This window comes from Rattus norvegicus, chromosome 7 (assembly GCF_021556685.1).
Source record: "Rattus norvegicus strain SHRSP/BbbUtx chromosome 7, alternate assembly SHRSP_T2T, whole genome shotgun sequence".
NCBI lineage: Eukaryota > Metazoa > Chordata > Mammalia > Rodentia > Muridae > Rattus > Rattus norvegicus.
The window spans coordinates 63,845,753-63,867,955 of record NC_141540.1 but is presented as its reverse complement, the minus strand read 5'-3'; the positions used below and the strand labels follow the sequence as shown (position 1 = coordinate 63,867,955).

The following is a 22,203-nucleotide window of genomic DNA, read 5'->3' as shown; positions in this document are numbered from 1 at the left end:
AAAAACCATCTACTCAGTAACGAAGGCATAGCCCATTATAGCGATACTATTCTTTTTTTGGGGGGAAAAATTACATAGCAGCTTCGTTCACTCCATGTGGTAAACCAAATTGCTTCAAGTAAAGTACAAAGAAGACAGACACTAAAATTGAAATCTTCCTGCCTCTGGCACCTAGAGGCACATGCTACAGCCAGAATGCACACGGTGAGAAGAATGAGGGAAAAAGCAAACGCAAGCGTTGAACTCGCTTAGACAACGGAGGCTGAGGGGCGGCAATTTTCATGCTCCATCTGCTTGGAGAAAATCCCATGTTAATCAGGCCTATAAAAGGGTGTGGGCGCGGGGTTTCATTCTGGTAAAGCCATAAAGATTTCTGTACACTGATGCATCCTTTATCTGTTGAGTCTGCCTTTATTTTATTATTATTTCCAAAGAACCGCTTCAGCTCCCCACCCCACCCCCCAGGAAGTCGGCTAACTAAAGCCCCTGGGAGATTAGCGAATAAAAGCAGGCTACTGGGTATGGATAACATACACCGATGAAGAAACAACTCGCTCAAAATGAAATATTCATATTGGGAAATTTGACTTTTTAATTTAGATGTCAATGAAGTACTAACCCTTATCACTCTGCCGAAGAGGCCCAGGAATTAAATTCACAGAAGACTTAAATAGAATCCACGTACCGGATTTTAATAATTTGCTCTGAGGGTCACACACCAAAAGACTCTGTTCCTGCTTAGATGATAGAGATTTCTCCTGCGGGGGCTTTCCTTTCTTTGGCCTTGAAAACAATCGTATTTAGATTTGCTCTGTTTCGTTTTCATTGCCCGTATGTCCCGATGCTTAATGGATCATGTGGCTTAGATTAAAATGCAGTTTGCCGGGAAGCAGAAAACAGTGTAGAAATAGGGGCAAAGTTGCCTCGTCATGATTCATAGCATTGATTTGGAAACGAGAACGAAGGCTTTGGGTTCAGGTTCAGATGATCACATCACAGTGCCCAGTACAGCTCTGCCTAGTGCTTGCCTTGGATCTGTGGGCTAGTTCATCAGTGTCTCAAAAATGGGGTAACCTGCTCAGTACAAGGCAAGGGCTCGCTCATGACCGCTCACAGTGTTTTAGCATCATTAGTAAGCGCATTCGTTTAGTATTCTGTGCTTGGTTCTTCCAAGGAAGAATTGATTGACTTGACGCAAATCTAAACAGAGCAGCCACGGCTTGTTAAGGGAAAACATCATAGTAAATTCCTCGTGTGGTACATATTATCAAGCAGTAACAATGGCTGGAGGCTGAGGACCTTGCACCATGCAGGCAGCGTAAGTTGGTGTCACGGCTGGTTAGAATGGACTTTTGAGGCTAACATGAAACACGGAGCTGACTTTCTCGTTTAGGCCTCATATGTGCCAGGCAGTGTGCTATGCAGGTCCCATAGCTAATGACCAAATGATCATCCTCCGTTTATTTATTAATGTATTTGGTATTTTCACGTGTGTGCATGTGTGTGATGCGTGTGACTGTATGATGTACATGCGTGTGTCTATGTGTTTGCTTGCATGTGGGCCTAAGTGCACACAGGTAGACATGCGTGTGTGTGTGCTTGTGGAAGCTCGATGTTGGTATTGGGTCATGAGAAAAGATCTCTCACTGAAGCTGGAGTTCTATTCTTTTAGCATCTAACCAGCTTATCCTGGGATATTCCCTCTGTCTCTTAAGTGCTAGGAACACACGCAGTGTGCCGAAAAAGTCCAGCTTGCTTGCCTGCTTGCTTTCTGTCTGTCTGTCTGTCTGTCTGTCTGTCTTTCTGTTTTCTTTCATATGGATTTCGAGGGTTCAAACTCTGGACGTCAGGCTGCCATATCAATTGCTTTATTCATGTACCATCTCTCCAGCTCACTTCTTTTTGTTGTTGTTGTTGTTTTTTTGTTTGTTTTGCTTTGAGTTAGAGCTTCGCTTTTGGCCAGCTGAGAACTCAGTGTGTAGCCCAGGCTAGCCCCAAACTCTCAGGGATGCTGAGCTGTGAGCCATCAGAGCTGGCTCTAACCTTGTTGTGGAGATGAGATCGCCAGGGTTCAGACGACTAAAACTTTGTCTCCACTGAGTGGAGAAGTAGCAGTTTAGGAGGCTCACCACCTTTGATAAGGACACATCTTCTTTCTTAGATGGGCAATAGCCTGTCTGGAGTCTACAAAGGCTCACAGAGGAATAGTCAACTACCATCTAAGCGAGGAAATGATATCCAAAATAAAAGACAGGTGCAGGAGGCACGTTCTGGGGATGATCGGGAGGGGGGTACAGAAGGTTTGGGGAACCCCCATGATTCAATGAAGATACAATCAGAGTCTGAAGGGGGAGGGGAGCAGCTATTTAGTGCATATCCTGGAAGATTAAAGTAAAGGGTGGATAGAGGCCCAGCATTGAAAACCAACCCCTGTGGGCTTGACCTCCAGATTGTTCAAGGCTCCATCTTCCTTCTAGAAAGTGAGAATAAAATATTGCCTGGTTAGTGTTCTAGTATGATGACAATGGTGGTGGTGGTGGTGAACATGGTAATGGTAATGATGACGATGGGACAGTGGTTGTGTTGGTGGTGGTGGTGATGATGATGCTGCTGATGTTAATGGTGGTGGTGGTGGTGCTGGTGCTGGTGGTGATGGTGGTGATGGAACAGTGATGATGATAATGTGCATGATGATGATGATGATGATGATGATGATGATGATGATGATGATGATGATGATGATGATGATTGTGGAGAGTCACCGTCTAAGAAGGATTTGCTCAGTAATTCTCCCCAGATAAAACAGTTCTGGTGATTAAATAGTTAACCCATAGAAAGGGCTTAGAGGGAAGCTTGGTATCTGTTATTTGGTGCTATGACTCATCAAGACCATGGAGAAAGCAGTTTGACTTTTCCTTGATAGGATTTTATGTCCTCGCCTTCTTTTTTATTCCTTCTCCACAATATCGGTGGCATTTTCTCTGTTTAGGGATGTTAGGGCAGAGAAGTCAAAAGCAATGAACCCTTCATGGCTTCCAGGCTGAAGAAGCAGTAGAAAAGGAAAGATAGCAAGGTGGATGTGGGCTTCAAAACAGGGCTCTTGGCTAGAATCCCCGGGAGATGAGAGTGAGCAGAGCAATCCAGACCGGTGCAAGGAGTCGGCAAACAGGTTTTCTGTCCATTCAGAGCCCAGGAAAAGAGCGAGTTGGGAGACTTGCCTGGAGGGGTGAGCCACCCATCAAACATAGGGCCTGCGGAGGTGCAGGATCCGACCCACCTCTGAGAGAGCTTCAAGATGCTAGGTATTCAAGAAGCTGCCGGAAAGCTGGATCTGAAGAAAATTTTAGATGGGAGTCAAGAAACATAGCAGTTAACTTTGCTGATGAACAAAAACCCCAGACTTGAACGCATATCTCAGCTGAGGAGAATCAAGGACTAGACAGCCGCTCCCACGACCCTGGGCGGAGCTTAATGCTGCTCCTTGAGAATTTGTCTGTCACCTGGGAAGTATGAGCAGGGCTCTAAATCCACTGATTTTTTTATCACCGCTCAGAATGGGTGCTCAAAGGGGAATGTAAGTGGACTCATAAATCAAGAAAATTAAACTGACGGCTCACTTGAGTAAAATGTCTCCTAAGCTAGTGCAGCTTCGGGGCTGACGGGAATGAAGCCCCAAGCCCTCTAACTGCACAGAGAGTGCGTCTGCTGGTGCTGCGACCTGTGGGATTTTACCCTGGTTCTTACAGTGAAACTCCACAGGATGCCGCGGTACTGTGATAAGGTTTTTGATAGGATTTTGGTCACGCAAACGCCTGAGATAAATACTAGTTTTCTCTCCAGTGTACTGAGGTTAAAACTGGGGCCGAGGGATCAAGGTTACACTAGGAGTCTGCGATAGAACAGGAAGCAAGACCAGGCACTGAACAGCTCTAGCCTGTGCGATTGGTCTCGGTGCCTTTCTGCTCCTTCTGGCCTTGACCAATAGCAAACATCCTAGCACACACTGGTGTGTTTCCTGGAATCCAAAAGGGCACGCAAGGAAAGAGAGTGTGTGGGCTGCCTCTGGTGACCAAGATGACTAATTTTCAGAGCACAGTGGTGTCACTGAAGATAAATTTGAAGAGCGGCTGGGGTTCTGCTCTAAAGTGACGCACTAGAAGAATAAGATTTTTTTGTCATTGCCATAACGGGTCTAGTTCCTGTGTGCATCCTGGTGGCGATTAGCTGTACACACCATGCAATCACATCCTAGCCATTTGTTTACATCCTGGTCACTGCCCCCTCCCAGTCATCCCTTCCCACAATCCTTCCCCCACCTCCTTTCCCTTCTCTGAGTGGGTGGGACCTGTGGGTTTGCATTCAAAAATCTCACCAGTGGGAGTGATGAAATCGTCCTCAGTGCTGAGACTGGCGAAATCACCTCATCCTTGGTAGCAATGAGCCACCCATTTGGGCACGTCTTTTTTTCTATTAGTTTTCCTCATTAATTAGAAAGTTAAGGTTTATTTTTTTCTCTCTCAACTTCCCATCATGATTTATCTCCAGAAATCTCCTTGATGTGTTTTTGCCTTTCAGAGTTCTATTCTTTCTCCTTTTAATATCCAGAAGTAGGGAATTGTACATTGATGTATTTTTAATTTTATGTAACTTTTATTTCTCTTTTGTTCTGTGGATTATATCCAATTCTATAAAATCAGTTTCTGTTGCCAGTTTTATTGATTGCTTCTCTTGTGCTAATTAGATCCTCGTGCAACTATCCACACTTAAAAACCAAGTTCCCAGGTGGCTGGAAGGGGTTAGAGAACCTATTTCCTGATATATTTTCTTTTTTAAAAGGAAATGTTGGGGGAGCAATCAACCATGACCATTGCTCTAGGCTGAGCTAGATACCACACCAGTCCTTCAGATTCCGTAGTTGTAAAGTACAGATGTTCTGTGGTTTGTCTGAGAGTTTGGGGATAATGATGAGGAAAATCGGATGATGCTAGCCATAGTAGTGCTGATGGAATGATTAGAGCCCTCACTGCTACATGTAGACAGATCCTGTCTTGTGCATATTGCCTATATAGAGTCATTCCCCATTCACATGCATCTCTGACCTAGACACAGTTTCTAAGCTGTTTTCAAAGACATTGAATAACATGCCCAAAAAGTTATTGCAACATACAGTGCATAAACATAGCATCACATAGCAACAAAGTGGCTTGCCCAAGTCACATAGAAACAAAGTGGCAGAGGCAGCCTTTGAACAAAGCTAGCTTGGCTCCAGGCTCCATTCTTTTCATTTTTAGGTTGTCTTGACTAGTCGCCTACAAGAGTAGAGATCTAGGAAAAGGTTTCCCAAATAACCCAACGCTTCCCTAGATAGAGCAGGTCAACCTTCAGTGGGCCCTCTGGGCAGTGGATGGTTCTCTGGTTCTCCTCCTGAGATGACTTGAGAAGTCAGCATGTTTTTCTGGATAGTTTTCTTACATTGATGTTACATTCTGTAAAGAAATTAATAAATAAATTTAAGCCTTCATGTTAACTTCCACTTATTGCATTTATATTTCTTCATGATCAAGGAAGATGCGTTACCACTGGAATATAGAGTTTGATAGACATGTAGCCTAAGCTGACAGGTCTCTGGAACTCTGAGAGGCTGTTTAATGGGCCGGAGAAAGAACAGCTCAGCCATAATAAGACTATGGATTTGAAGCTCTCAGAAGCAGTTCTTTAGAGAAACACAAAGGAGACAGACCGCCCTTCAGAATGCATTGACTTCCCGAGGAGCCACCTGAAGTGCCTTCTGGGATTGCTTTACGTTCGTAAATCATTCAGAATGAAAACAGAGGATTTTTTTAAACAAAATGTTCAGTACTCTGCTTCTCTAGCTATTATGAACATCAAGTCACCTAAAATAGACACAAACACGTAAACCGGGTGTAGAGGGCCCTGCTCACAATCGCAATGCAGGCAAGAAGATTGTGTGCTTGAGGCCAGCCCGAGCTACACGGTGAAGTGCTGTCTCAGAAGCAGAATAAATACATAAAAACAAACCCTGGGGTATTGCAGTATTTTTTTAAATGCCATTTTCTCTGACGTTATGGACTTGGGATCCAAGCTGAAACACACATGGTCAAGACAGGAAACTTACTTGATACTCAGAAGAGAAGGTAACACAGAGCTACCGGTGAGCACTGATGCTGGAGTTGTAGAAACCAAAGCCGAAGTCATAACCCCAACTCATAAACATGTATCCTTTTATGACTCAGCTTCCCCATCTTTAAAATGGGAGGTTTCATAATTCTATCTACTTTGTGCAACAGTAGGAAGACGGAGGACCGTGCAAGGAGTCGTGTTCAGGATAAAAGAGAGGGAAAGCACTTAGGACATTACGCAGCACATAGCAGCAAAAACACAGTTACCTTGTGTTATGCAATTGTGGTGACTTCTGTGAGCTTTAGGTGCAGATTTTATTTCCACAAGCATTTTGCAAAGCATGGAACAAAAGAAACTCCAAAGCAGCACGACCTCTACAGCATGTGCAGCGTTAGAAAGCCCCTCCTCTTCTGCCGTTTTGGGAAGAACTTCAGATTCCAGGAATGCTTTGATGCAAACTTTTTATATCCAAAGAAGCTTAGAAAGCATTTCTCATGGGCCGAAAGGATGACTCAGAGGGTAAAGACATTTGCCGCTAAGCTAGACAACCTGAATTTCATGGTCTCTGGGTTCATGGTGAAAGCAGAGAACCGAGTCCCACAAGCTGTCCTGTGACCCCCGTGCACATGTGTGTGTTCACACACAATAAGTTGACATAATAATTAAAGCATATTCCATACCACATGACACATTCATACTTTATTTTAAAGAAATCTCAACTTCATTAATCTTAGAGTTTGCCCCAGAGTCATTGCATACAATATTCATAACCTGACAACATTTGCGAACTTCAACATGTGATGGAAGGTTCTTTGGGAAACTGATTTTTTTAGGTGTTAAACAAATAGCTCTAGTTCATAAATGATGATAATTTGTTTTTGTTAATTAAGTGTAAACTTCAGGGCAGGCCTCTAATTGCCTGAATCATCTGAAACTGTTTTTATGTTTTATAAGAAAATACCTGCATTATTTTTTATTATTTCAGGGAAATAAACGTATGGGTACTAGAAAACAACATTGGTAGATGCTTGAGGGAATCATCAATTTTTTAAAAATTATCTAAATAGATAAAAGCTTGTTCCTACTCAAAGGAATATGGCTTTTATGACCTGTGTGGTAAAAGTGGGACAGCTTGGTCGCTAGTTCCTGGAGAAGGTTCCTAACACAGTGTAACTTCCAGTTTTAGCTAATTTCTGAGCCCCCATGTATTGATTTAGCTAATGAACAGCTTTCTCTCCACGTCTTAAGAACTTCTGGCAGCCAGCCACTGTTGTAGCTTACAGAATTCAAAGCTGAGTCTGACTGATGGCTACTTTTCTCCTCTAGAAATACGTGTAACACTTATTTATATATATGCCCCACCCACCACCTCCCAAGACGCATGGATCAAACACGGAAGAGCTTAAGAAGCAGAGGAGGTGGTAGATTGCTACAAGGGAACATCTGGGCACAGCTGTGGAGCCGCACATATGAACTCATGGCAGCTGTGAGGGCAGCATGGATCTGGGAAGAGCTGGGAGATGATGGATGAGTTTTGCATAAAACTCTAATTTTTTTTAAAAAGTAAAAGACCAAGAAACATAAAGGCAGGGATGGGAGAGGCAGGGCTGACGACCTCTGTTCTTAAGCTGTGGGAACCCTTGAGCTACTGAAGATGCTCTGCTGAAGAAAATAAATGGAGAATGAATAGGAAGAAAGAGAAAATGGTAGCAGTCTAGCTTTCTAAGCACTCTGGCTGTGACAGTGGACTGACTGAAGACTTCAGCCTCCATGCCTCTACTGACAAGGGCCACGATGTGTGCTTGAGCCATCATAGACAACCTAGGTGAACCAAGAGTCCTCAGAAGATCATTGCCACCAGCGAAGTCACACAAGCAGAAGGACCATCCAAGTGAACTCAGTCGTCAGTCCACTGAATCCTCGAGGATGAGAAAGGGTCAGTTTGAATGCACTAAGTCTTTGGTGATTTGTCACACACACCACAGATGACCAAAGCAAGAACAGCATCTGGATAGATCTCCTTCTTTTTGTTTCCCAAATACAACTTGAGTTCATTTACAATGTGTTGTCGAGCTCCTGAAAACTGTGTGCTGACTGGATTTTCAATGCCTTAGAAGGACAGAAAGTAACTCATTAGGAAGGCCAAAGAGTCAACTAGCCTTGGGGCTCTCAGCATCTGAACCACCAACAAAGAGCATACCGGGGCAGGACCTAGGCCTCTCCACACATATGTAGCAGATGTGCAGTTTGACCTTCATGTGGGTCCTGAACAACTAGAACGGGAGGTATCCCAAAAGCTGTTGCTTGTACATGGGATATGTTCTTGTAACTTGGCTGCCTCGTCTGGCCTCAGTGGGAGAGAGTGTGCCTAGCCACACAGAGACATGATGTGCCAGGGTGGGAGGAATACCCACTCAGAGAAGAAGGGGGGAGGGGATGGGTAAAGGATTGTGGGAGGGGTTGACCTGGAGGGGGGGGCAGTAAAAATTAAATTAAATTAAACTAAAAAATACTGCAGAAAATATCTTCTGTAGCCACTCAGATCTTGGGTTATACAATGTTTCTCCACAGAAATCTGTTAAGTTAATCAAAGAGTAGTTTTGTGTTTCATCTGTGATCTTAGGTTTTAAAGCACAGCACAAACAGGCAAACAAATGTGGCTGCATGCATAATGGCAAAGCTCTTCCTGTGTCACCACCACAGACTTATCCCCAGGTCAACTCCTATGCAACTTTTCTCCCAGGTTTCATTTTAAAGCAACCGCAGGGAAAGATGAAACTCTGCTTTGCAGGTGAGAAGTTGGGGGAGGCGGGAGTGAGCAGAGACTGTGCGCTTACAGCCGGATGGGGCAACATTGAGGAGCAAAATGGAAGAGAACCCAGTGAGGGTGTGGAGTGCTTGCTTGCCTTGGTTTTACTACTATGAGAACTGAACTTTGATGGAGAAGAGTGAATGCGAGACACGTGATAGGAGAAGCTTCCAGAGAGCAAATGCATGACATGAAGCTCAGGTGTTTTGAAGGGCAGGCATAGGCATCTTGCACGGTGCCTCTGAAAGCCTTGACCAATAGTTTTTCAGGGTCTCTTGGTTTATATGAGGTAAGTCATTGCCGGACCAACCCAGTGGTGATTGTCTTAGTCCACAGATGGTTTCTATTGCTGTGACAAAACACCATGGCCAAAAGGCAAGTTGGGGAGGAAAGGGTTTAATTGGCTTACACTTAAGGAAGTCAGAACAGGAACTCGCAGGCAGGAGCTGGTGCAGAGGTCATGGAGGAAGGCTGCTTACTGGCTTGCTCCTCATGGCTTGCTCAGCCTGCTTTCTTATAGAACCCAGGACCATCAGCTCAGGGATGGATGAAACCACCCACATTGGGCTGGGCCCTCCCTAATCAATCACTAATTAAGAAAATGCCCTCCTGCTGGATCTGAGGGGGGCATGCTTTTCTATTGAAGCTCCATCCTTTGAGATAACTCTAGTTTGTATGTCACGATGACATGAGATTAGCCATACAGTAGTATAAGAGATATCACATTAGATTCAGTGTGGTGAAGGGGGCCATATAAAGTTGATAGGTTCTTAAGTGACTGATAATATAGTAAGGAAGTTTGGAGAAATATTCAACTCAGCTAACAAAATGCCAGTACTGATAGAGCAGAATATCTAAATCAAACTGGGGTTGGGAGATCAGTTTATTCATGAAGAGGAAGGATTGTAATCTCTCTGTCAGTCAGTCAGTCGGAATGGATGTGCACTGGTGTGCATTTTCTACTAGGTATTCTCCTGCCTGGTCTGCCAGGAAGAGCTCCTGACAGAGCAAAGTGGGATGAGGCCTTGTGAGCTGTGGGATTGTTTAGAACATTGACATGGCTTTTTAGAGTGGTTTAGAGCCCACCTGGTGAGCTGTAAGTCACCATCTTTTAAGATTTAGTTTTTATTTTTAAATTTTATGTATGTGGGGGAGGGGACATGTGCCTGTGAGTTCCAGTGCCCACAGAGGCCAGAGGTATGAGAGAGTGCTGGAGCTAGGGTTGTGGGCAGTTTTTGAACAGTCCGTAATGGGTGGAAACCAAGCTCAGGTCCTCTATAGACCTGCAAGTGCTCTACCAAACTATTTCTCCAGCTCCATGATTTTTAAAAGCTGCTTTCAAACTGACCCCCCACACACACACAAACACACTATTAGGGGCCCAAATAGCAAAGCAGAGCCCCCAGTGTCTGCACAATGTGTGGAAGGCAGAGGTCATTTGGAGATAGCCCAATGGATAAAACTATCCTGGAATATTTGGAGAGATGGGCGTGCACATAGGGTTAGATGCTTCTGGGTGTGATAGGCTCTGTTGACTAGGACAAAAGACAAAGGGGATCTGAGAAAGTAAAGGACAGCACCCACCTTTTGAGGGAGCCAAAGGGGCTAACTGGAGATGCCTGGGAACTGAAAAATAAGATTGGAGAAGAGAGGAGAACAGAACTGGTTCGTGGAACTGGTTTGTGTATACGAGCAGCTATGGGTAGAACGTGCATCATTATTTCATCTCATTCATATTGAAATGGCTTTATTCGTACTCCCTATTGCAAGGACACTTTGGGTCACACAAGGTGCACAGGCGGTGACTAGGAAAGGAAGTGCCAAGGGGAAAGGAACATTTGGGTGCAATTTCCACAGGTGACCTTTCCTGCCAGCAGATCCCACATGTTTGGGAGAATGCTCTTTCCAGGGAGAGGAGTACTGCTTTGCCAGTGCTAAATAGCTGCTGATTTATTGCTTCGACTTAAACACTTGTCAGGGCACCCCTGTGAAAACCTAGGCCAATTAGCTTAAAATGGAGCCCAGCAATGTTCTCGGACCATGTATGTTTGAGAGGTTTTCTTTGGGTAAAAATAGACACAAAGTGAATCCCATTCTCAAAGTAAGCCATCTTTTCCTGCCAAAGTTATGTGGCAGTGACTGTGTCTCACAGTCCTGGACTCTAGAAAGAAACCTACAGCCATGCCATAGCAAAGCCTAGAGAAAGAAGTTGGAAGTCCTCCTCAGAAAACAAGATGAATGAATCTCACTAGGAGAAAGCTAGAGAGACAGCTCAGTGAGAAACAAATAATGTGACGTTCTTGTCCAAAACAGACTTGTGGGAACTCGTGGGAACGCTGGTACGCTGAAGTTCTGTAATAAGGATCTTTAACTACAGAAGGAAGCCACGTGACTGCCTACGGTGACTAGAATTTTGGGTGTGTGCGCGGGGCTATTGTCTGGATGGTTTGTCTTCTCACAGACTTGTCAGGTTCCTTCGCCACAGTTTGCCTCTACACTTCATTTTCCTTTTTATGTTTTCCCAGTATCCATCGGAAGTCCCCAAGCTGTGGTCCTTTGCCTCTGAAGACAAGCAGCTATAAGTACTGTCCGTGCCAGGGCTCAGGTCGGGCCTTCCCTGGGTGGCTGTCCTTGCATCCTCAGAGACCTTTCTTCTTCCTGTTGTTTTGGTTTCTATGCAGTCTCTCTCTCTCTCTCTCTCTCTCTCTCTCTCTCTCTCTCTCTCTCTCTCTCTCTCCCCCCTTCCTCTCTCCCTCCCTCCCAACCACGCTTCTTCGTCTTCATCTTCGTCTTCGTCTTCATCTTCTCTTCCTTTCCTCCCTCCCTCCCTCCCTCCCCTCCCTCCCTCCCCTCCTCTATTTATTATGTCTCCTTCCAATACTGGATCCAGCTAACAGTAGTAGCAGGTACTTTACCACTGAACGCTATCTCCAGCCTGGTTCATTTTACTGCCGTTTTCCAAACAACTTTTCCCCCCAGTTCGGGTACAATAGGTCTCACAGTGTAAAACGCATCCCTGCCACCAGGCCCCTTCGGTCTTGAAGATGTTTATTTGCAGTTACAAGCTATACGGCAGGCAGTCCTTTTCTTCGTGCTTACGTTTGCATGTTTCTATAGGACTGTCTCAAAAACGGATTAACCAAAAAGCTATGGTAGATCCAGACGTAGCCTAATGCATTCACTGATGCTTTTGGACACACAGGGTTCATTTCACGCCCGGATCCGTTTTCCTCTAGCTCCATATCCTTCCGGCTAAGAAGGAAAAGCAGGTATCTTGGTTTAAAATGCTGTTTCTGAACATTCGTTTCTAATAGGCATAGGCAAGCCAAGAGGATGGCATTGTTAAAGGTGCTTAATGAGTGATCTGCTCAGTGTTTATGTTACCCGGCAATGTGCGGCAGCCTGTCTGCATGAGTCAACACTTAGCACGGTGGTGAGTTAGGTCGATGTATTGTTTGGAAAGAGATCTCCTGAATTTTAATGATCATTTTAAAGACCACATAGAATGGAAGTTTAATTTTAACGATGACTCCGGTGTCTCACCAGTGGGCAAGCGAAGCTCTTTATGTAAACCTTAAGGAGAGGGGAGGGGGTGTAGGCAGTTGAGGAAACACAAGAGGTGGGTTCTGTGGTCAGGACTCTGGTTAGATGCTCAGCTCCAGACCATACTGTTTATGGGAGTAGGAAGAGATTCCAACTTTTGTAAACTTCAGTCTCCTCGCTTATAAAGAGAGGACGGTGTGTTACACAGACTACACTAAGGGAAGGATTCCTGAAGAATACTAAGCCCAGTGGAGGTCACCGTAGTAAATGATGGAGTGGTACTTGGTATTTCTTTGGGGACAAGGGACTTTAACTTCATTTTCATTCTATGTTGGAGAAATCCTTTATGGCATGACTTTAATTTGGATACACCGGCACCGTGCTGTTACAGAATTGTCTAGACATTAATGCATGTTTCTTTTCTGGCCATCCCATGTGATTATAAGGATCATGTGGCTAAGGTTAGCTCATCCAAGTCCAGACACAGAATCAAAGTCAAGAGTTATAGCTACAAAGGACCTGGGATAAACAATGCATCCTGGTGGTAACAATAGCGGGGGAGAGTCAGTGTGTTCTGTGAGACAGCAGTTCTGTGGAGGCTTCCAGAGCTGTCTCTGGCACGATCACAGCAAGCTGTGGTAAGCAGGGAGCAGTGTAAGCAGCAGGTCATCCCTGGACTGGATTTATAGCATGGCCTGGCGTTGCTGCCTCCTGCCTTCCCTCATTTGCTCCTGGCCTTTCCAAAAGTCAGAGTCTCCATCGTTCCCAGTGATTCTGTGTGCTAACTGGTGTCAACTAATTTGTTCTATCGTAAGCAGGAAGAATCAGTTTCCACTACATAGCTTTCAGACCTCTGAGGTAGCTGTGAAATCAATGTTAAGATATGTACTTTTAGGTGACTAAGCCTGGAGAAAGGTCTGTGGGCAGAACACTAGTGTATGTGAGTTCATAAACACCATAAAGACTGCAAGTGTGCTTGCCATACTCACCCTGTATTCTCGGTGCCTAAAAAAAATATCTGGGTATTGTTAGGAGAAGGTGAATTACGAGTACAGACCTAGCAATGCCATATTCTCTCCTCCAAACACGTTATAAACACGCAGATCAATCAGAAGCTAATATTCATAAGATTTCTCTCATGACAACTAGCCATTGGCAGGGTGGAACATTTGTAAAAACCTTGACACTGTGGGTGCCTCGACTCTTCATGAAGCAAAAATTCCTAGAGGTGAAGATCACAGTAATAACGTTTTAAAACCTAGGGGACAGGTTTAGAAGCAAATTAAGCACAGCTGAGCAGAAGCTGGATTAGAAGAATCCAGTTGCAGACAAGCATGGAATGACAAAATGTGTACTCTAGGAAGTAAGGGTCTAGGATATGGGAGGGGATTTAACATACTTTAAACCGGAAGAGATAAGGTAGAAAGGTGGTAAAGAAATGACCTTGAACGGCCCAGCATGCATGGAAAATATCAAGAAGTTTGAAGATTTAGTCTGTTAAATCTAAGTGTATGTGTATGTGTGAGGTCATGGCACATGTATGTGCATGCCTGTGGAGGGCAGAAGAGGGTGTTGAATCCCCTGGACCTGGAGTTGCAGGTGGTTGTGAGCTGCCCAAGATGGACGCTAGGAACTGAACCCTGGTCTTCTGAAGAGCAGGAAGAATGATTCACCTGAGTTACTTGACCATCCCTCGAATGAAACTTTTTTTAAAAGAAGTTTTAAAGAAGTAAATTCAAATCTACACAGAAAATGAGAGACAGACAGACAGATGGACAGAGACACACACACACACACAGAGAGAGAGAGAGAGAGAGAGAGAGAGAGAGAGAGAGAGAGAGAGAGAGAGAGAGGAAAGGAGGCTGGATCGTTAGGTGGATTTACTGTCAGAAAGAGAACATCGATAACACGTTTAGATCAGCAGTGCACAGCATCCTTGACAGTGGTCCCTTGGGATTACATTGCCTAATGAAGCCTTAGCCTCTTTAATTTGTTTGAGTATATTTTTGCATAACGACGGAATTAGAGAACTAGGCCATTCTCAGAATGCATTCATTCTGGTTGTTTAGCACATGTTACTATAATTGCCAACTTAGAACATTTTAAACCATTTCCCCAGTTGAGAGTTTCATACATGGGTACAATGTGGTTTTGGTGAAATCTGTTGCTCATCTGCTCCCCTTCCCCCCACCCCCGCTAGTTCTTCCCCTCTTCCCCACCGTTTCCCTCCAAATTTCATATTTTACTGAGTCCTCCTTGTGCTGTCAGATCTCAGCTGTAGAACTAGCAACTGGAACAGGATGATCCCTCAGAGGGGGTAGTGTGTGTGTGTGTGTGTGTGTGTCTGTGCGTGTGTGTGTGTGTGTGTGTGTGTGTCTGTGTGTGTCTGTGTGTGTGTGTGTCTGTGTCTGTGTGTGTGTGTGTGTGTGTCTGTGTCTGTGTGTGTGTGTGTGTGTGTCTGTGTCTGTGTCTGTGTGTGTGTGTGTGTGTCTGTGTGTGTGTGTGTCTGTGTCTGTGTCTGTGTCTGTGTGTGTGTGTGTCTGTGTGTGTGTGTGTCTGTGTCTGTGTCTGTGTGTGTGTGTCTGTGTGTGTCTGTGTGTGTGTGTGTCTGTGTGTGTGTCTGTGAGTGTCTGTGTGTGTGTGTCTGTGAGTGTCTGTGTGTGTGTGTCTGTGCGTGTGTGTGTGTGTCTGTGTGTCTGTGTGTGTGTGTCTGTGTGTGTGCGTGTGTGTGTGTCTGTGTGTGTGTGTCTGTGCGTGTGTGTGTGTGTGTCTGTGTGTGTCTCTGTGTGTGTGTGTCTGTGTGTGTGCATGTGTGTGTGTGTGTGTCTGTGTGTGTGTGTGTCTGTGTGTGTGCGTGTGTGTGTGTCTGTGTGTGTGTGTCTGTGTGTGTGTGTGTGTGTGTGTGTCTGTGTGTGTAATCACAGCTGCTATGAGTTCATTTCTTCAATGGCCCAGAAAATATTGCATTGCTGCAGGTGTCTGCTACCTCTGGTTTCTCTAATCTTTCTGCACCTTTTTTCATGGTGACACCCTTGTCTCAGAGGGAAGGCAGTACGGTACAGGCGTCCCATGTAGCACTGAAGAACTCAATGTCTCTTGTTCTTTGTACAGTTGACCAGTCCTTTGTCTCTGTATAAGTTCCCACCTACTGAACAAGCTTCTATGATGATGGTTGGGAGATGACACACATCTCTTTGTATAGAGATAAGAACTGAGGAGGGAGCTGGGTACTGTAACCATTTAGCAGAGTAATCTATTGGGTTCTCCTCTGGGGACTAGGACCTAGCCAGCCATGGTGTTTAGGTGATATTAGGAATGAACTCTCTCTTATAGAGCAGGAAGGAGTTGGTTACTCTCCATAACGCTCATGCCACTAGAGCAGCAGGATGCATGTTTTACCAGGCCAGTCATTGGTCTAGATCACAGGGTTAATGGTTGGGTAAAGCTTGATTTCTTCCATGGTAACATACAAAGGTGGTTCCAGCAATGTGAAAGTTAGCCAGCATGAACCTTCCAGGTCAGTACCGACCAAATTGATTTCTCTGTGCCATATGACTCAAGTATGTGTTATCTTCTGCTGTAGGTTCTTATCAAGTTTAGGAGGGTAACCAAGAGCAGTGATAACAGTCTGTGATGTTTGGAGGCTCTCTGTGGTCTCCAGTCTCCACTGGAGAATAACTTAAAAAGAGGTAACTCATACCTGGTAATGGGCTTTTTATTTTATAACCTATGTTGTCTGGGGGAGAATTGTCATATCATTATAGGGCCATTTAAACTACATATGCACATGTATGTATACTATGTATGATATTTATATGTGATATATATATATATATTTCAGTGGTCTTTTATATTACTTATCTCTCCATATTCTCTTTCCCTCCATCCTTTACCCCTTTTGTCCCTTCCTATTCCATTGTTAAAAATATTCTACAGAAAAGAAAGTTAAAATAAAATAAAAAATGTTCTGATTAGTCTTTGCAGCTTGATAGAAACTTACACACACACACACACACACACACACACATATATATATATATATATACATATATATATATATATATATATATATATATATATATATATATATATATATATGTTGCTACCCTCAGACTGGCTTGTGGGCATGTTTTGATTGCTGACTGATGTAGTAGGGCCTAGCCCACTAATGGGTCATCCCATCCCCATGTAGATTTTCCTGAGTTGTTTAAAAAAGCAAGCTGAACAAGATAGAAAATAGCTTTGCTCCCTCTATGATGAACTATTAGCTAGAAATGTAAGGCACATTAAACTCATTTCTCTCCAAGTCATTTTTGGTCAGAGTTTTACCACAGCATGAGCTATTGCTGAAGTGGATCTAATCCAGTTCTCCTGGTTGGTTTGTTTATTTGATTGTTGTTGTTATTGTTGTCGTTGAAAGGATTGTGGACGATATGGAGACTTGTAATGGAAAAGTCACTCAGTTCTGGAAGCTTAGCAAGCTATCTCGTGGGAGCTTGGGAGAAAAGAATGCAGAGAAAAGCACAGACTGCGGAGATCTGGCTTGGGAAGTTTCAGTGGGGAACAAAGACTCTAACAGTGGGGACATTCATATGATACATTTGAATCAAAAATCCATGACTCTGATCAGGTGAGGCTGAAGAATTAGCTATGGTTACCAGGTGACCAGCATCATTGAAGGAAAACCTTTACCTTTCTGAGAGTTAGCAAGGGTTTGGAAACCAGTTGCTATTAATAAGGGCCCAGCATTATTGATGCAATCCTGAGCATGCCAGTGCTACAACTCAAATGAAATTGGTAATGTGTAAGAGTTTCCTGTGTGGGCGTCTGAGACACTGCCGGAACCTGAAGGGACGGAGCAGGTAAACAGTTCTCTGCACCCAAATCCCGTGGGAGGGAGAGCTAAACCTTCAGAGAGGCAGACACGCCTGGGAAACCAGAAGAGACTGCACTCTGCCCACATTACTGATTCCAGAGGAAAACACCAAACGCCATCTGGAACCCTGGTGCATGGAAGCTCCCAGAAAAGGAGGCGCAGATCTTCCTGGTTGCGGCCGCCGCGGAGAGCTCATAATCAACACCCCACGAGCAAACTTGAGCCTCAGGACCACAGGTAAGACCAACTTTTCTGCTGCAAGTGACCTGCCTGGTGAACTCAAGACACAGGCCCACAGGAACAGCTGAAGGCCTGTAGATAGGAAAAACTACACGCCCGAAAGCAGAACACTCTGTCCCCATAACTGGCTGAAAGAAAACAGGAAAACAGGTCTACAGCACTCCTGACACACAGGCTTATAGGACAGTCTAGCCACTGTCAGAAATAGCAGAACAAAGTAACACTAGAGATAATCTGATGGCGAGAGGCAAGCGCAGGAACCCAAGCAACAGAAACCGAGACTACATGGCATCATCGGAGCCCAATTCTCCCACCAAAGCAAACACGGAATATCCAAACACACCAGAAAAGCAAGATCTAGTTTCAAAATCATATTTGATCATGATGCTGGAGGACTTCAAGAAAGATGTGAAGAACTCACTTAGAGAAACACAGGAAAACATTAATAAACAAGTAGAAGCCTACAGAGAGGAATCGCAAAAATCCCTGAAAGAATTCCAGGAAAACATAAACAAGTAGAAGCCCATAGAGAGGAGTCACAAAAATCCCCGAAAGAATTCCAGGAAAACACAATCAAACAGTTGAAGGAATTAAAAATGGAAATAGACGCAATCAAGAAAGAACACATGGAAATAACCCTGGATATAGAAAACCAAAAGAAGAGACAAGGAGCTGTAGATACGAGCTTCACCAACAGAATACAAAAGATGGAAGAGAGAATCTCAGGAGCAGAAGATTCCATAGAAATCATCCACTCAACTGTCAAAGATAATGTAAAGCAGAAAAAGCTACTGGTCCAAAACATACAGGAAATCCAGGACTCAATGAGAAGATCAAACCTAAGGATAATAGGTATAGAAGAGAGTGAAGACTCCCAGCTCAAAGGACCAGTAAATATCTTCAACAAAATCATAGAAGAAAACTTCCCTAACCTAAAGAAAGAGATACCCATAAGCATACAAGAAGCCTACAGAACTCCAAATAGATTGGACCAGAAAAGAAACTCCTCCTGTCACATAATAGTCAAAACACCAAACGCACAAAATAAAGAAAGAATATTAAAAGCACTAAGGGAAAAAGGTCAGGTAACATATAAAGGCAGACCTATCAGAATCACACCAGACTTTTCGCCAGAAATTATGAAAGCCAGAAGATCCTGGAGAGATGTCATACAGACCCTAAGAGAACACAAATGCCAGCCCAGGTTATTGTATCCTGCAAAATTCTCAATTAACATAGATGGAGAAACCAAGATATTCCATGACAAAACCAAATTTACACAATATCTTTCTACAAATTCAGCACTACAAAGGATAATAAATGGTAAAGCCCAACATAAGGAAGCAAGCTATACCCTAGAAGAAACAAGAAACTAATCGTCTTGGCAACAAAACAAAGAGAAAAAAGCACACAAACATAACCTCATATCCAAATATGAATATAACAGGAAGCAATACTCACTATTCCTTAATATCTCTCAACATCAATGGCCTCAACTCCCCAATAAAAAGACATAGATTAACAAACTGGATATGCAACTAGGACCCTGCATTCTGCTGCCTACAGGAAACACACCTCAGAGACAAAGACAGACACTACCTCAGAGTGAAAGGCGGGAAAACAACTTTCCAAGCAAATGGTCAGAAGAAGCAAGCTGGAGTAGCCATTCTAATATCAAATAAAATCAATTTGCAACTAAAATTCATCAAAAAAGATAAGGAAGGACACTTCATATTCATCAAAGAAAAAATCCACCAAGATGAACTCTCAATCCTAAATATCTATGCCCCAAATACAAGGGCACCTACATACGTAAAAGAAACCTTAATAAAGCTCAAAACACACATTGCACCTCACACAATAATAGTAGGAGATTTCAACACCCCACTTTCATCAATGGCAGATCATGGAAACAGAAATTAAACAGAGATGTAGACAGACTAAGAGAAGTCATGAGCCAAATGGACTTAACAGATATTTATAGAACATTCTATCCTAAAGCAAAAGGATATACCTTCTTCTCAGCTCCTCATGGTACTTTCTCCAAAATTGACCATATAATTGGTCAAAAAACAGGCCTCAACAGGTACAGAAAGATAGAAATAATCCCATGCGTGCTATCAGACCACCACAGCCTAAAGCTGGTCTTCAATAACAATACGGGAAGAATGCCCACATATACTTGGAAATTGAACAATGCTCTTCTCAATGATAACCTGGTCAAGGAAGAAATAAAGAAAGAAATTAAAGACTTTTTAGAATTTAATGAAAATGAAGGTACAACATACCCAAACTTATGGGACACAATGAAAGCTGTGCTAAGAGGAAAACTCATAGCGCTGAGTGCCTGCAGAAAGAAACAGGAAAGAGCAGATGTCACCAGCTTGACAGCACACCTAAAGCTCTAGAGCAAAAAGAAGCAAATACACCCAGGAGGAGTAGAAGGCAGGAAATAATCAAACTCAGAGCTGAAATCAACCAAGTAGAAACAAAAAGGACCATAGAAAGAATCAACAGAACCAAAAGTTGGTTCTTTGAGAAAATCAACAAGATAGATAAATCCTTAGCCGGACTAACAAGAGGACATAGAGAGTGTGTCCAAATTAACAAAATCAGAAATGAAAAGGGAGACATAACTACAGATTCAGAGGAAATTCAAAAAAATCATCAGATCTTACTATAAAAGCCTATATTCAACAAAACTTGAAAATCTGCAGGAAATGGACAATTTCCTAGACAGATACCAGGTACCGAAGTTAAATCAGGAACAGATAAACTAGTTAAACAACCCCATAACTCCTAAGGAAATAGAAGCAGTCATTAAAGGTCTCCCAACCAAAAAGAGCCCAGGTCCAGAGGGGTTTAGTGCAAAATTCTATCAGACCTTCATAGAAGACCTCATACCAATATTATCCAAACTATTCCACAAAATTGAAAAAGGTGGAGCACTACCGAATTCCTTCTATGAAGCCACAAATACTCTTATACCTAAACCTCACAAAGACCCAACAAAGAAAGAGAACTTCAGACCAATTTCCCTTATGAATATCGACGCAAAATTACTCAATAAAATTCTGGCAAACCGAATCCAAGAGCACATCAAAACAATCATCCACCATGATCAAGTAGGCTTCATCCCAGGCATGCAGGGATGGTTCAATATACGGAAAACCATCAACGTGATCCATTATATAAACAAACTGAAAGAACAAAACCACATGATCATTTCATTAGATGCTGAGAAAGCATTTGACAAAATTCAACACCCCTTCATGATAAAAGTCCTGGAAAGAATAGGAATTCAAGGCTCATACCTGAACATAGTAAAAGCCATATACAGCAAACCAGTTGCTAACATTAAACTAAATGGAGAGAAACTTGAAGCAATCCCACTAAAATCAGGGACTAGACAAGGCTGCCCACTCTCTCTCTACTTATTCAATATAGTTCTTGAAGTTCTAACCAGAGCAATCAGACAACAAAAGGAGGTCAAGGGGATACAGATCGGAAAAGAAGAAGTCAAAATTTCACTATTTGCAGATGATATGATAGTATATTTAAGTGATCCCAAAAGTTCCACCAGAGAACTACTAAAGCTGATAAACAACTTCAGCAAAGCGGCTGGGTATAAAATTAACTCAAATAAATCAGTAACCTTCCTCTACACAAAAGAGAACCAAGCCGAGAAAGAAATTAGGGAAACGACACCCTTCATAATAGACCCAAATAATATAAAGTACCTCGGTGTGACTTTAACCAAGCAAGTAAAAGACTTGTACAATAAAAACTTCAAGAGTCTGAAGAAAGAAATTGAAGAAGACCTCAGAAGATGGGAAGATCTCCCATGCTCATGGATTGGCAGGATTAATATAGTAAAAATGGCCATTTTACCAAAAGCAATCTACAGATTCAATGCAATCCCCATCAAAATACCAATCCAATTCTTCAAAGAGTTAGACAGAACAATTTGCAAATTCATCTGGAATAACAAAAAACCCAGGATAGCTAAAGCTATCCTCAACAATAAAAGGACTTCAGGGGGAATCACTATCCCTGAACTCAAGCAGTATTACAGAGCAATAATGATAAAAACTGCATTGGTACAGAGACAGACAGATAGACCAATGGAACAGAATTGAAGACCCAGAAATGAACCCACACACCTATGGGCACTTGATTTTTGACAAAGGAGCCAAAACCATCAAATGGAAAAAAGATAGCATTTTCAGCAAATGGTGCTGGTTCAACTGGAGGTCAACATGTAGAAGAATGCAGATCGATCCATCCTTATCACCCTGTACAAAGCTTAAGTCCAAGTGGATCAAGGACCTCCACATCAAACCAGATACACTCAAACTAATAGAAGAAAAACTAGGGAAGCATCTGGAACACATGGGCACTGGAAAAAATTTCCTTAACAATACACCACTGGCTTATGCTCTAAGATCAAGAATCGACAAATGGGATCTCATAAAACTGCAAAGCTTCTGTAAGGCAAAGGACACTGTGGTTAGGACAAAACAGCAACCAACAGATTGGGAAAAGATCTTTACCAATCCTACAACAGATAGAGGCCTTATATCCAAAATATACA

At 43.1% G+C, this 22,203-nt stretch overlaps 1 long non-coding RNA gene across 1 annotated transcript in view; it reads right to left on the bottom strand.

The window, feature by feature from the left end:
* Window positions 1–832: 832 nt before the first annotated feature.
* LOC148004701 (uncharacterized) overlaps window positions 833–22,203 on the bottom strand; it is a 34,295-nt gene continuing 12,924 nt past the window's right edge. The window contains exons 3-4 of the long non-coding RNA XR_015624695.1: window positions 5,380–5,486; window positions 833–3,331 (exon numbers count right to left, since the gene is read on the bottom strand). This is a non-coding gene — a long non-coding RNA (uncharacterized LOC148004701). The remainder of the gene's footprint in view (window positions 3,332–5,379; window positions 5,487–22,203) is intronic.